General features: G+C 43.0%; 1 protein-coding gene across 1 annotated transcript in view; it reads right to left on the bottom strand.

Annotated features, from left to right (window-relative positions):
• The window catches only part of SNX11 (sorting nexin 11), a 45,997-nt gene that overhangs the window by 10,435 nt on the left and 21,121 nt on the right, over nt 1-14,441 (bottom strand). The window lies entirely within an intron of this gene.

Here is a 14,441-nt window from a genome sequence, read left to right as displayed (position 1 = left end):
TGGGTTAATGTAGGATTAGTATTAGATTAGGCTGGTGTTGGGCTAAGATTGGGTGGGGTTAGGGTGTAGGTTAGTGTTAGGTTAGTGTTAGATTAGTTTAGATTAGTGATTAGGTTTAGGAGTAGGGTTGGGGGTGGGTTGGGATTAGGAGCGATAGAGGATGGCGGCTGCAAGGGCGAGGACTTGGTTTCGGAAAAATCAGTGCTCTCTCCCCCCCCCCTCCCCGCCTAGAGCGGCTCAGGCCAGTTTCAGACTTTGGCCCCCCAGACTTAATATCAGGAAAGAAACTTTTGTGCATGTGGTGTGCTGACCTTCTTTTGGACTCTAAGAGGGGTGAAACTGACCGGTTGCTACTTGTGAACATCAGACTTTCATGCCTTACCCTTTCCCAAGTACGGCTACCCTGTACACTATCGACTTTTGGTCTGGTAGCCGTGGACGTCGCTCCGGGACATAGAGGAGAGGGAAGAGCAGAGCACTTCTCTCTCCACTTTTACATCATTGTTTGATATCGCACTATCGCAGTGCTCCGTGCATTTTAATGTATGGTGAGTGCTTGAGGTGTGACTGTGATGTATGTATGTATGTACCCACTTTTATCATATAGCTATATTTGTGTTTTTTAAATTGTTGTGGGGGAGTGTTTAGTTTGGATGAGTGAGTACGTTTGAGAAGGCTGGGACTACAACCGGGTACTTCCTACACTGAGTGCTTTGCAGAAGTGTTAGGGGGGGCTGGTTTAATCCCCAGCCTTAGAATGTATGGTTTGAAGGGCTTGCCAGGGATGTCGATAGCCCTGGGGGAGGGTGGGGGGGCCTATGGACACGGGAGTGGGCCGGAGCATTACGGTCTTAACTGGGAGGGGCAAATATGGCGGGGACTTTGGGGCAAGCCATTACCGGGAAAGGAGGGTTCGCTATGTTACAGAGATCCCTCCTTCCGGCCCTATTAGTCCCACTCCAAGGCCAGATGGCGCGAGTAGTCAGGGCCCTGGTCTCAGACTGCTGTTGCTAAATGCCAGGTCTGTGGTTCACAAGGCTCCCCTCGTCTGGGACTTAATTTTAGACGAGGGGGCAGACCTGGCATGTATTACTGAAACCTGGCTGGGCCCGGAGGGAGGAGTCCCCCTCACCGAGATGTGCCCAGAGGGTTTTCAGATGCTTCACCAGCCGCGACCCCAGAAAAGGGGTGGGGGAGTGGCCGTGGTTATCCGAGAGTCTTTAGTTCCTCGTAGGATCCCTGCTCCGGAGCTTGTCGGGTGTGAGTCCTTGCTGGTGAGGTTGGACCCTGGGGGTCAAGTGGGCTTGCTGCTAACGTACCTGCCTTCCAACAGCGTTGCAGCAGCTCTCCCCTCGCTCCTCGAGTCAGTAGCCGAGCTGGCAGTTGAGTTCCCCAGGCTTATGGTGCTGGGGGATTTCAACTTGCCTTTGCTCGGTGAGCACTCTGATGGGGTGCAGGAGTTGATGGCTTCCATGACAGCCATGGGCTTGACCCAAGTAATTCGGGATCCGACTCACTCAGCGGGTCACACGCTTCACCTCGTATTCCTCTCGGAGCAGTGGAATTGCAATCTTGGTCTGAGGGGTATTGAGATCTTGCCCCTGTCATGGTTGGACCACTGCCTACTGAGGCTTGACTTTCGGAGGCCGATCCCCCACTGTAGGGAGGAGGAACCAATTAGGTGGTTCCACCCCAGGCGCCTTATGGACCCTATGGGCTTTCAGACGGCGCTTGGTGTTATACCTGATACTCTCGCCTGCGATCCGGTTGGGACGCTGGTCGCTGCTTGGAACTCGGTGGCGGCAGGGGCCCTTAACCAGATTGCGCCTTTACGGCCGATCCGAGGCAGTGGATCCAGGAGGGCTCCTTGGTTTACTGAGGAACTCCGGGAGATGAAGCGCCAAAAGAGACGCCTAGAGTGCCACTGGAGATCCAGTAAGTCCGAGTCAGACTGAGCACTATTAAAATCCTGCATCAGAGCCTACCTCCGGGCAATTCGGACGTCAAAAAGAACTCATATTGCCGCTCTGATAGCTTCTGCTGAGTCTCGCCCAGCCGCCTTGTTTAGGATAGCCCATTCCCTCCTTAAAGGGAGGGATTCGGGCACTCCTTTACAAGGTAAGGCTGAGGAGCCTGAGGAAATCTGAGGAGATTTCTCGCGGATAAAGTGGCTCAGCTTCGGGCAAACCTGGATTCCAATTGCGCAGAGCCAGCCGAGGTAACGGGGAGGGTCTTGAGTGACATCGTTGGATTGATTTCCAGTCTGTTACTCTTGAGGAAGTGGACAAGGCCATTGGAGCAGTGAGTGCCTCCACATGTGTACTGGACCCATGTCCCTCCTGGCTGGTTGCGAACAGCAGGAAGGTGACACGGGGCTGGATCAGGTGATAGCGATCGTGTTTCTCCGGGAAGGGTCCTTTCCCCCCTCCCCCTTAAAGGAGGCGGTGGTGAGACCCCTACTGAAGAGACCGTCCTTGGGTCCAGCCGTTTTAAATAACTACTGTCCAGTCTCCAACCTCCCCTTTGTTGGGAAGGTTGTTGAGAAAGTGGTGGCCTCTCAGCTCTGGCGGTCCTTGGAAGAAGTCGATTATCTAGACGCCTTCCAATCTGGTTTCAGGCCTGGCTACAGCACGGAAACTGCTTTGGTCGCAGTGACCGATGATCTCTGGAGACCCAGAGACGGGAGCCAGGCCTCCGTTCTGGTGCTCCTGGACCTCTTAGCGGCCTTCGATACCATCGACCATGGTATCCTTCTGCGGCGGTTGCAAGAGGTGGGGGTGGGAGGCACCGTTTTTCAGTGGTTCTCCTACCTCTTGGGCAGGTCGCAGTCAGTGTTGGTTGGAGGACAGAGGTCGACCCCTAGGCCCTTTAACTATGGGGTGCCGCAGGGGTCGGTCCTGTCCCCCCTCCTGTTTAACATTTACATGAAGCCGCTGGGAGAGATCATCTGACGGCACGGGATAAAATACCACCAGTATGCGGATGATACTCAATTGTATCTGTCCGCCCCGTGCCAGCTCAGTGAAGCAGTTGACGTGATGTGTAAGTGCCTGGAGGATGTGAGGGTCTGGATGGGGGTTAACAAGCTGGCTCTCAACCCTGACAAGACCGAGTGACTTGTGTTTTTTCCTCCCACAAATTGGCAAGGTATTCCATCTCTCAGGCTGGGGGGTGAAATTATACGCCCCTCAGACAGGGTTCGCAATTTGGGAGTCCTCCTGGACCCACAGCTGACCTTAGATCACATTTGTCGGCTGTGACCAGGGGGGCATTTGCCCAGGTTCGCCTGGTGCACCAATTGCGTCCCTACCTGAACCGGGAGGATCTTACAACAGTCACTCATGCCCTTGTGAACTCAAGACTGGACTACTGCAATGCGCTCTACATGGGGCAGCCCTTGAAGAGTGTTCGGAGACTTCAGCTGGTCCAGAATGCAGCTGCATGAGCGATTGTGGGTGCGCCACAGTACACCCACGTCACATCTATCCTCCGCGAGCTGCACTGGTTGCCTATTGGTCTCCGGATACGCTTCAAGGTGCTAGTTATTACTTATAAAGCCCTACATGGTATTGGACCTGGGTACTTGAGAGACCACCTCCTGCCAATTACTTCCCATAGACCCATTATATCCCAAAGATTAGGCTTCCTCCGAATTCCATCTGCCGGCCAATGCCGGCTGTCGACCACTCGGAGGAGGGCCTTCTCTGTGGCTGCTCCAGCCCTTTGGAACGAGTTCCCCATGGAGATTCGGACCCTCGCCACCCTTCAGGCCCTCCGGACAGTCGTTAAGGCCTGGCTGTCCCAGCAAGCCTGGGTTGAGTTCCCCCCCCCCACTCAAATTTGCTGTGCTTGCTGTGCTTTTTTAAATTGTTGTATCACTGTCTTGTTTGTCTTACTTTTTGTATTTGTTTTTCCCCTTCCCCTGGTTTTTGTTCAGCTGCCCTGAGTCCCTTCGGGGAATAGGGCGGCTTACAAATTGAATAAATACCAATACCAATAATTGCACAAATGGGGCTGTGAGCACCAGCACCTGCTATTGGTGTGAGTGGAACTATATGCATGCTGTAGTCCCACCATGCAGCTCAGTTGCGAATAGGCCACAGCCCAGTAGTGGTCCATGGCCCACAGGTTGGGGACCCCTGTTTTATGTCATCTAATGGATCTTCCAGATCTGCAACTCATAATTGCGAATTCAAGGTAAGATGGTTGAACCAACTGTGGTATATACAATTTGAGGCAAACAGTGAAGGAAAACATCATCAATGGATGTGACAATCCATTGCTTCTTTTTTAATTGCTAGATTAATAAATAAGTAAATGCTTGGACAAAAATATAATTTTGTTAAGTGTTCTGTTTTTATTCCAAATTCAAATGAAACCCCAAAGTAATCTGGCCGAATGCAAAATATAATTCAGCCAGTTTCTATCAAGTTTATTTTCTAAAACTGGAAATTTGAGGTTCCCAGTTTGTTTAGAAGTCATAGACTGTGCGTGGGAATCCAACCATTATGGGTAAAGATTAGCTGCACGTATTTGGTAATAAAAGATATATACTATGTGCCCAAAGACACTACTGTTCTTCACTGTTACCTCTAATTTTCCCATTCTAACTCTAAGTCAACACATTGTTATGCATGAATGCAGGATCTGAATAGGTTACAGATGCCTTAGGTATTTTTCCCTGCCTACATCTAGATATATGGTAGTCTTTCTTGTTTTACGAAGGCACACTGTGCAGTTCAGCTGGGGACACAGAGAAAGCTCTGCAGTTGCAGTCTGGAAACACAGGGTCTAGCACAATGGGGACTCTGGAAACCCCTTGTTGCAGTAACCATGGGTGCTATTCTGTGACAACTGAGATTATGAAGGGGATAGATCCTTCCCTGTCTAATTTTGAATCTGGAAATATGCATTTTATTGAACTGCATTTGAATGGGGAAAACACAGTTATGGGAGTGAAAAGTATCTGTCACATAGAGAACTCCCTAGCTGGCCTGCCTCTGTATTCCAGGTATATAGGTCATGAAAGCCACAAGATGGCAGTAGCTAACTGCTCAGCTAAGGTATCTGAATTCCCACTGGGAAAGAATTGGGGGGGGGGGGGAATTCAACACTCCCCAGGGATCGTGGTACCTGGAAAATAATTAACAAACAAATACTAAATACAGTACTGTATTTTTGAGTTCTATGTTAACAAATACAGTAAACAAAAAACAAAAATCTGCAAACTAAGTATAGTTCCCATAAGTTAGTTGAAATGCATGGCGAATTTGTACCTGGCCCATGTGCAAATTTGCATTCTTAGTGGCTCAGTTGACACTGAAAGGAGCAGCTCAAGCATATTTGTTAAACTCAAATATTAACCAATGGTATTAATCAGCAGACATACATAGATGATAGATAAATGATAAAGATAGAAGGAGGATGGCGAAATGATAGAGAGACAGACAGATGGACACATGGATAGATGGATGATAGGTGGATGATAGGAACTACCACCATCAGGTCAGAAACTATCCTTCTATCCCCCCTCCATCCAGTCTCTACCATCAGTACCTATCCTTTCACCCCCCTCCCCCTTTCACAACAGATTAGGTTTCTTGGTTGAGAAGCAAAAAATGTTTTGTTCTTCAAGGAAAAAACAGTCCATTTGCCTTTTGAAAAAAAGCACCTTTGAGACAACTATGACCTGGATGATTCAGAATCTTCACAAATGCCCAGAGGCTGAGTTTGGAAAGTAATGCTTAAATCCATGTACTGCCATATTTGATTCAGATGAAGTGATACTTATGTTCTCTTAATTTCTTCCCTTCCCTGCAACAGTTTGAATCCCATAGACACTCATATCACTATTATTCTGCTCTGCACTTTTTCTAAAAATGTGTGTAACTTCAGCATTGAGGTTTCTCCTTTCTCTTGTGCATGAGATGAATCACACTTGCAATAAGCAGCAGCATTTATAATTTAAACACACAGAGGTAATACTAGAATACAATCTAGAATACTCGAATAGACATATAGTTTTACAAATATTTCTCCAGGTTAGCCTCAGATAAAATGTCCAGTGTTCCTTGGAGATATTGTAATTACGAAGTAGTCATATATTTAGATAGTTACTGTAAAGTAGACCCAAACAGAACAATAAGTAGAAAGCCTATTAAAAGTCAGAGTGTATGTCCTGATGAGTGAGATACTTTGCAATTTCAATCTTACTTTTCATGCTAAAAATGCCAAGAAGTCTCATAAATACGTGTCAGTTGCGAAGCCCCCAAATTGTCATCATAGGTTTTGCGGATGCTGCAACTGTCATAAGTGCAAAGACCAGTTGTGAGTCATTTTTTTCAGTGCCATCAAAACGTTGATCATTAATTAGTCCTAAATCAAAGATAATTGTTTTTAGGGTTAGCCATCATTGAATGATCAGCTTGTGCAATCTAGTGATATTATATTTTATGGTCATTTGTTTAGTAAAAAAATTTTTTAAGGCAGATTCATCTATAAAAAGTCTTTATAGTGTTAAAAATATTGTACACATGCAATGAGAATGTGTCTTTGAGAATGAAATGCTTGGCCAACATCCTCCATGTCGCCAGAAGGGTCTATGTCTTACCTGAGACATTTGTCTGGTCAGTTGAGAAACAGAGCACTGGGCTGGGTTGTTATTTGGGTCTGAAATGTTACGATTATTCTTAAGTTCTGGTTATGTAAACCTAGTCATGACATTGTGGGCCAAATTATTCCATTCTCCTAAAGGAATGGCTGAAATGGACTTACCCTGCATTACAAGACTTTGCCTGCACTTTCTGCAAGCCACATTTTGCTGTCACTGAGACCACTTGGGCATGGAGAGAGAGAAAAGCACCTGGCGGGGTTATTAGCAAACTTGGAGTTCATTCTTCTGCAGGGACCAACTCATAATTACAGTCATTTTCTAGCTGTGCGATGAGTGTTTCATCAGGACCTGCTGGGCTCTCTCTCTCTCTCACTCTCTCTCTCTAACCCTCATCAGTCACTACAAGGGCTCTTTAAAGAGACAGCAGTTCTACCAGCAGCAGCCCTCTCCAGTTCATTTTGAACAGATGTGCTTTAATTGGGAAGACATATTTGAACCTCTCAGCTCATAGGAAGCAGGGATCACTGCTTGCCACAAATTGTTTGCTCTCTTTCACAACTGTGTTCCCAGCAGAGGAAAAAATAAAGGTCATGGTGCCCTGAGAAGTTTTCCTGCACTGGTACCACTGAAATAAATGGGGGAGTTGTCCCAGTTTATTCCAACTTGGAACAAAATTTCCTATTTCCAAAATAAACTAACTATGTGTTAATATCTTCTTGTGCATACAGTGCAAATATGCCATATTCCACTCTACATGCTGCTACATTCCCCATTTTCCAACTGGTGTCTTGCCGGTGTATTGGTCCTGACACATCAGGAGGCCACCCAGTTGGAAAGGACTGCCTCAAAGTGATAAAAGAATATGAATGCTGAGCTGCCTTGATTCTCAATAGCTTCCAGTAAAGGGAAGTAGATGATCACAGGATTCTGCCTTCTACACAATTTCCATTCTGATAATATTCAAGAATATTTAAGGATACAATTGATTTCACCCATATATATTTTTCTTGCATTTTCCCTAGAAAAAATATCTGACTTCAAGGGATTCTGATCTTAGGACAGGAAAAGTATATCACCCATTGTCTCCTCCTTTTCAGCTTCCAAATTCAGTATGCTGGAAGGCACTAAAAGGCAAAGGAAATGTGCTGGTGGAGAGTCATGGATCTGTCGGATCTAATACTCTCCCAGTCCCTCAGTATGCCTTTCAATGCAAGAATAACCTGTCTTGATGTTGCTTAAAGCAGGGCTGTCAAAGTCACAATACATCATGTGATGATGCCATGACAGTTTGACACTCTAGCTTAAAGGATTCCAAACAATCTCCATTCTCCAAACCCTGAAAAAAAAGCATTTAAAATAACATTTCCTCTTCATTTTGGCTGTACTTGCACAGCTGTACTTTAAATATCTCACAGGTTCCAAAGTCAGAACTTGGATTTGAATGGCAGCCTTGCTTGGTTCCATGGGCCCATTAGAGCCTTCAAAGTGCTTCTCATTAATTAATCCTTATACCAGTTTTACAGGGTAGTTAGATTATTGTTCTCATATTGCAAGTGCAAAAGGGCAACTATGGTGGGAAGGGAAGGAAACTTATTTTAGTAATTGAGTAACTTTGGAGTAAACTTAAAATTATCTCTCTTACATCAAACCATAGCCAATCAACCCTGATGAGTTGGAGGTGAGGTCTTTATTATTCTATAGAGTCTGGGACCAAGATTTTTGCCCCAACCTGATGGCCTTGTCATCTTAAAGCCTCTGATGAGGAAATGGAAAACCCATTTTGATTAAGAGTCACTTTCCAATTACAGAACTCTGCCAGGACTAAAGCTGATAAGGAATTTCCTTCCTTTCCCCTTTTGACTTTTGTTATTCCCTCCTCCCCACTTGTCCTTTTTCTCCCCACTTAGACAGTTGCCAGGGAGAGACAGATGGCTATTGCCAGAGGTCTGAACTGATTACTCATAATGGATTTTGGAAATTAGACCAAGGGCCACAGGTTTTCCAACCCTGATCAAGCAAGTTCATGGTTGATGTGAGAAATGAGTCCAGATTTCTTTTATTCTCTATATTTCTGTTTTGTCAAAGACAAAAAAACAGGAAGGATGTAATTGGCCAAGAATTAAAGCCATCTCACTTTGTCCCACCCCACCCCATTTTATATACACACTGCAATGGACTATTTTAATCCCTTTGAGATCACCCTATGAGAGTAGCTATGCTCAAACTCCAGTAAGATTCTCTTTACAAAATATGTTAATGATATCCAACAGGAAAAGAGTTTCAAGAAAAATTGCAGAAACATACTTTCCAGGCCTTATGCCCCTAATTTTTTCCTGCTTCAGAACGAATACTTGGCATAAGAGGAATCTTAACAAGACCAAGCTGGCAGTTTGGTAGCCTTTGTTTCTCTCACTAATATAAGGAGACCTATGTCCATTCAGATAATTGGTCCACAAACTTCCAGATGAATATTGACTGATGGGGTTAAGTAAAGTCTAGTTCTCCTATTGGTAAAATAATCTGCCAGGTTTCTCCAATGCAATATAACTTATAATTGGTTGCTACTGACTGGAAATGAGAACACCAAAGAGTATAACCCTGTGTATGTCTATTGATCTCGATTGCAATTAAACATTAACACGTTTAAAGCAGTTTAGTAATCCTTACAATAATCCAGCAAGGTCGTTCAAGGCACCTCAAGGCAACATTCTACTTTTAACCTTAATGAAGGACCTCAGTAGAGACTAATCATTAATAAAATTTATAAATTAACATTTTTATTTCTAGAATTGCAACCTATTTGGAAAGGGAATTTCATTTCCTTGGGAAATTACATAATGACATATTAGGACATGACTGAAGAATAGATAATTTCCCTTGAAAGTGGAATGGGTCTCTGAGAGACCATTCCAAGTATTTGGAGCTTGGATTTCTTAGTATAAAAATGGACTGTGGTAGCTATTTTCTATATACCAGTATATCCCAGTTACAAAAGCACATTAAAAAACCTATAAAAATATCTTTCTTTGAAAAGCATATTCCTGAGCTTGAAAACTCTTTCTCTGTGTCCCAGACTATATATATCTGGCCATGAAAGAAATGCACTCTGCACATGCTGAGTGGAATCTTCATTATTTTGCAACCTTAGTGGCCTCTGTGGGGGGAAGTGCCACATTCACATTTAAGGTTTAAGTATCTGTGTTCCCAGCAAATTTTATTTTAAAGTAGGGTTGCATGCCAAAAACATGCCAGTTTACCCAGAACTAAAATTATTTGACTTATTTACATTAAATATGAATTAATTATTCTATAATGATGCATTTATTAATTTGCCCCTTTGTGTTGCAACTGAGTAACCGTTTTTAGAGATTCCTCTGTGATGCACCTAAACTTTCAGAAGGATGCATTTGATGCTATCAGCTGGGCTCAGCACTGCATTAGCATCTCAGACCCAAAGAGCAGAGGTTGATATTACAAAAAGGCAAAACATGAAACAAAATGTTGTCAAAGAAAACATCAAATGAAAACATAACAACCCAGGTGAGCTGTGGCAGATTCTGGTGCAGGAAAGTTCTGACTGAAATCTTGGTTCAAACCAAGTCTTATGGGTTTCCCTCACTCCCTGGCAGGGGCTGCCCATAGAGCATCAAAGCACAGGATTCATGTCCAGGCCTTGATGGAGAGACGCATCTCTTTTTCTCTCGGCGTCTCAGATGGCTGCCCACATCTCGATCCACAGCTGCCACCCTGCCACCCTGAGCTTAATGAGCCTGTTATAGCACAGCACTCAACCTCCCTCCCTCCTTCTTTCCCTCTCTTTTCCCCCTTTCTCCCCCCTAATCACCACCCTGAAATTCCAGGCTGCTGGCAGGCGCAGCAGAAATCACTTTCTCTATTTTAAAACAACAACAACAACAAAAGGGCAAACGACTGCCAAGAGAAACTTGGAATGGAGCAGAAGGCAGAGAGACTTGGGGAGCCTTAATGATGCTCTGTCAGAAATCCAGCCAACAGCAGGGGAAAAAGAGAGAAAGAAACAAGCTGGGGGAGAGGTTCATGTCTCCAACACTAGATCCAGCCACCAGCTTGTTATTGGGGGGGGGGGGGTGTTGGGGGTGTTATCTTAACACACCCAGAAAATTATAGTTTGGAATGAGCAGTCAGGAAGAGGCAGTCGACTCTTCAATGAAGTAGGAAGTACACCTTTTGAAGTAGGAATGAATGAAGCACACCGGCCTTCAGATATGGAGCATCCTTCCAACAGTTTCTCTTAGAAGAACCCAGCTGAATTGAGAATCACCTGAGCATGTGCAATTCTTATTTCCTCTTTCCTTACATAATCAACGATTCAAAGAAGATTCTCGGCTCCAAGCTGTCATTTTCTGCCTCTGAAATTTGGAACTGCGTATGATCAAGTAAAGGCCTAAAAAGGGGAAAGATGGACCAGCACTTGAGCTAAGAACTCATTATGAATAAAAGAACTGCCAAGCCATTAGTCCTTTGCAGGGAGCCTAATAAATGGATCCCAGGGCAGCAGGAAGATTAAATCAGCTTAAATCTAAAAATAAAGCATGCAGATGTTGATATTGCTTTTACTCCAGCAGGGAATTGTGGTTTTTTTTTTCTTTTTAACTCATGAAATGCCACACATTTGTACTATGTGATTTCTAAAAGTAATAGAGATTATAATTCTGCATATGTTCAGTCAGTGGTATTTTAACAGGGCTTGTTTGCACAGCTACTGAGAGATAAAATTTAAACTTCCAGAATTTGTATATGACTGGAAGTTAAAAAGACTTGGAGATTTTCTTTTTTGCATATTGAATGACATATTCCAAGGATGAGCATTTCAGAAGCTCAGCATGACTGAACCTTGCTCCTAGGATTCTTTGTGATAGGTCAGGCTAACAAAGCCTTGTCCAAGCACAGTAGAGTCATGTTGTCATTTCTCTGAGCAAAAATTAAAAAGAAAGACTTTCTAGCTAGCTCAGACTATTTATAGGGGGACTCTAGCCAGCTCCCAACTGTAAGGGAAAAATTCCACTGACTTTAATACAGAGCATATATAGCATTATTTTAAAATCAGATAACACAGCTGCAGCTGGCCAATGCTTCTGGAAGATATTAGCATTGTGATTCCAAAGCAGCATTATGAGGGTGCAATCCTGATTGAAATGAAAATCAACAGATTAGGAAAGTATTGAACATCTTTGACATTAAAAAAATTGGTGTTCTGAGAGGCAGGTTCTAATTACACCACTTATTGGCCCACTTTAATAGTAATGGACATGTGAATTCATCTAACCCATTCTTAAAGTACCTATATGGCTCTCTTCTCTCCTGGCTTCCATTGCATTGTGATAACCTGGAGACATTATGAGCCATTGGATAACAGGGAGGAGTAGAAACTCTAAACTATAACCTACAGCTGGGCTGCACTGTATTACACTTTCTTGCATTAGACAAGAACTCAGATGGAGAAAATATCAAACTGAACACAGCCCTCCTAACAGAGTCTTTGCCTTGCTATGTTAGATTTATACTTGCGATCATTATATAGTATACCGTAACTGCTTTAAAAAAAAACTAATGGGAATAGTCAAACATAAACATTAACACTTGCAGCTTGAGATTAGTACTACCTTATGTGCCTCCATCACTTGTTATTTCATTTTGAAGCATGTACTAGAAGAAATAATCCACACAGTTTGGAGCAAGTCAACTGCTAGTTGAATAAAGGCAATCATCTTTTTATATGTCTGATTTTATATAATATCTCATACTGAAAATAAATATAAAAACTGAACTTGGATAAAAGTAAAACTCTGCTTAAATTGCATTGACTCCTCTGGTTATCATCTCTTTACATCTCTCCTAACTGGAAAAGGAGAACTTCACTCAAAAGAGGACAAGAAGATTGGTGCAGAGTTTTCAAGATGGGAAATCAAGTCTCCCAAAAGCTCCAAGCTACTCTCTGGAAGCTTCGAAAGCTAAGCTGGCAAAGGCAGGTGGTTGCACAGCTGTGCCATTTGGATCATGCGTTCCCATCAATATTCATGAGGCAGCCTGGCCAATCAGCAGAGTAGCTGTCATTAGTGAGCATCTGGCTAGTGAAAGAGGCTTGTTCTCTTTTGAGTTTTTCTTTAAAGTGAACTTCTTTTGACATTTTGAGAATGTTCCTCCATAGGTTTCAAAGTCCTCTTCCCTTGCCCTCCACCTGTGTGCTTGGTTTAATCCATTATGCGACAGAGGTCCAAAATGCCCCTGAAATGTAGAACTGCAATCTGAGGAGGTTGACAACCAGAATCACACCCAAATTCTTTAAAAACATATTGAGTTACAAATTCCAGTATTGTTTTGTACATATCCTTCTAACACAAGACCCCACAAGATACTTCATCCATGGGTCCTTGGGGGTCTTATGGTACTGGAAGGACATGAGAAAAATTCATTCCACAAATTCCATGCAGTTTAAACAATACATATTGGAACTATGTTTCCCCAAATTCCCAGCTAGTATGCTGGTTAGAAATTTCATTGTTTGTAGTCCAGCACCTTGAGAGAACAGATTTAGAAAGCCTTCCAATATATATAGATAAACACCAATACACACGCACATACACACACACACATATATAATTAAGAGAGGTATAAATAGATTTCCTGCTTAACTGAGATTTTGAGTGTCTATACTCCATTGGTCCATCATCAAGCCAAAAGCCTATTTAACCAAGAATCTTATCTGGTCCAAGTCTCAAACACAAAATAAGCCTGCAAAGTCAGCTGTGGCCCATATGCTATCTTCATCTATATCAAAATCTGCTCGTTCATAAGCAATGGGCAAGTCCACTGTAGAAAACCGTCTTAATTAAAGCTCTCCAATGGCCCTATCTATAGTAACTCCACTACATTTTGTAAGGCAGAAGTGAGTGACCTCCTACAAAGTTCTTATATAAGTTCTTAATTTTCTTAAGTGAAAATTGCTACATAAATATTCCCTGTTACATCTTCCTTGGTAGAGAGGAAACAGAAAGATATACATTTTTTTTGTATCTCCAATTAATGGTTGCTTTAATTTTGACCATCACACACTTTCCAACTTTGAGGTAACAAAGTCATCTGAGGAGAAAAAAGTTCCTTTAGTATCAGGCCAGATCAAAGGAATATGGCACCCCTCAATCACATTGACTGAAGGTGCCACTCTAGCAAATGCAAAGATTTGCATTTTTTAGAATTGGAAGGAGAGATAGCATTGCCTATTGGATCTTAGTTATTTCAAGTCAATCTACTGTAGCACAACAACTCATTTGTGTGTGATGTGGGTGTGTCTGTCCAAAACAATCCTTGGTGAAACTAATAGTGTATTTTGTTTGTCTTCAGGAATGAAAGGTGCCATGTTTATCAGTAATACAACTTTACCTTCTCTGATAACAGATGTGATTGAAAACAAAGAATTAGCCTAAATGCACCCATTAGATAAGATATCACATCCCTGTTTTTAATGGTTTAGCCCAAAGATTACTTGAGGCTTGAAAAGGGCTATTTGCATGGTGAATTTAATCCTGCCTGAAAAGGGAGCTTTTCTATTTTCTTTCCCTTGGTTATGATTCTTCAAATTCATCTAATTTTGAATCTCACTTTGTTTTCCTTTTCTTCATAGCATATCCTTTTTTTCCTCTTACATCAGCTACATCTTCCCCATCACCCTTGTTTTCTATATTTTGCTAGAAGGGAGGCATATATATATGTGTACATATGCAACTATATGTTTCTCTATGTAAGAATAGTTGAAATGTGGGATGTGTTATTTATTTATATCCCTTTATTT

Source organism: Thamnophis sirtalis, unplaced genomic scaffold (assembly GCF_051295495.1).
Source record: "Thamnophis sirtalis isolate CommonGarterSnake01/CBP01778 unplaced genomic scaffold, rThaSir2_p1.2 scaffold_4, whole genome shotgun sequence".
Taxonomy (NCBI): Eukaryota; Metazoa; Chordata; class Lepidosauria; order Squamata; family Natricidae; genus Thamnophis; species Thamnophis sirtalis.
Note: the sequence above shows the minus strand (reverse complement) of the source record. Positions and strands in the feature narration are given on the sequence as shown.